The following is a 2,197-nucleotide window of genomic DNA, read 5'->3' as shown; positions in this document are numbered from 1 at the left end:
GCATTTGTTCTAGTTTATGATCTATGGGGCTTGCTTCCCCCCATCTCACCCTACTCTCAATTGTTAGTGCCTGGTCTGGCTTGAGTACAGGAGAGATGCTCAAAAAATACTTGGGCAATGATTAACATTGGGGCACTGCTGTTTACTGAATGTGCCCCTCCTCCAATTAATATGTTGAAGTCCTAATGGCCAATGTAATTATCTGAAGATGGGGTCTTCAGAAGGGAATTAAGAGTAAACAGATCATAAAAGCGGGGCCCTAATATGATAGGGCTATGTCCTTACAATGCCTTATAAGAAGAGGACGACCACCCCCCCCACCCTGCCCCCGTCTCTTCCACATGAGGAAATAACAAAAAGGCAGCCATCTGTAAGTCAGGAAGAGAGCTCTAACCCGAACCCAATCATACTGACACTCTGATCTTGGACTTCCCAGCCTCCAGAACTGTGAGAAAATAAATTTCTGTTGTTTAAGTCACACAATCATATTTTGATATGGCAGCCTGGGCTGACAGGTACTGAGAAAATTTGGTGTCATCAGTACTGCTTTCTTTATCCTTTTACGATTAAGTTATCTTTGTGAAGAAAAGTTATCTTTGTGAAGAAGGGCTACCATATAAAGTATTTCTTCTATATGTGAAGTAGCAACTGAAAGGATGATCATAATTAATGAAGGTTCTTCCTGGTTGTATAAATTCTAAAAAAGGTGTCTCAGTCCAGTTTCTACACCTCCTTGGTAATCATTTTCCCTACTCCTACCTTTTAGCAATGAGGTATGGATGAGCTAATAAAGAAAGAGCAAACCCTGGTTAGCTTAGTCTTGTTAGCTTGGTCACACTGAAGCATTCAAGAATGGGCTCATGACCCAATACTGACCAGAGGGATATAAGAAGAATTTTGTGAGGATCTCTGGGAAACATCCTTGCTCTCTCCAAAAAGTTGTCAGGACAGATATTCTCTCCTCCACAGGAAGTTGTATGTGAACTACTTCAGCTGTTTATTTACTGTGTAGGAAGCCAAACTAAAAATGAAGCATACACAGAAAGACGGGCAGAGCTGAGAGACTATAAGAAGTAGAGCTGAAGCTTTGAGCTGATTATATTTGAAGACAAACCCCTCCTGCACTTTTTAGCTCTGTGAGCTAGCAAGTTTTCCTTCATTGCCAATTTGAGTCTGGGCTTCAATTACCTGCAACCAGAAATATCTTTCTTATAAAAAGAAGTACTAAGCCCATTATAATGAGGAACTTATTATTCACGGGAGAAAATTCAGACCTCACTTTTTATGTGTCAGTCCAACCCAATTCATACCCCAAATGCTCTGTAAGGACATTTGGACCTACTCTCCAGTACTGTATCTCTGTGAGTGCTGGTCAATACCACAGCCTGAGGCACTTTACTCTGAATACACTAAACTGAAATTACATTAATTTGTCCTCTCAGAACAAAGAAATAAAGTCTCTGACAGAATAACTAGAACAAAGGAATGAACATTTGAAGAGGCAATGTGAGGGTATATGTTTAGGAGGACTAGAACTTCACAAAGAAAAATTGAGGAATAATTGCAAGACCACTTAAGAAAGCCTGGGTCCTACTTTCTTAGAGGTTGAATGGGAGTCAGCAGTGTAAAAGCAAGACTTTAGAGTAAGTCGTTACAATTTTTTTCACCACAATCTAAAATAAGCAATACTTTTTACTTGGCAAACTAGAACACATATACAAAATAAACATATAATTGAAACAAAGGCAAAAGTATCAAGGTACAGTCTATGTATAGACTGTACCTTGATACTTTTTTATTTGATTCCACTGTTTTATCCTATCCTATTATATTATATTTCATTTTTTTAAGTGCTGGTCATGACTCATTAAATAGATTTTATGACCCACTAATCAGTTATGATATAAAGTTTAAAAAACACTTCTATCCAATTTTCATTCAAACCCTTTCTATGATATTTGTTTAAATGCATCTTTTCATCTCTTCAAAGGACAAAACAAGAAGAAAAAAATCTGTAAATGTTGCTTGAGGGACATAGGTCAGAATAGATGATAATAATAGCTAACAGGAGTTGAGCACTTACTTTTTCTAGGAGCTTGTTAAGCACATGTACACCAGGACCAGACTGAAGGATTCTAATCTCAGCATAGCCACCTAGTTGTTGTGGAACCTTGGACAATTTACTTAGCTTCTCTGT

This window comes from Pteropus vampyrus, unplaced genomic scaffold (genome assembly GCF_000151845.1).
Source record: "Pteropus vampyrus isolate Shadow unplaced genomic scaffold, Pvam_2.0 Scaffold11, whole genome shotgun sequence".
Classification (NCBI taxonomy): Eukaryota; Metazoa; Chordata; class Mammalia; order Chiroptera; family Pteropodidae; genus Pteropus; species Pteropus vampyrus.
Note: the sequence above shows the minus strand (reverse complement) of the source record.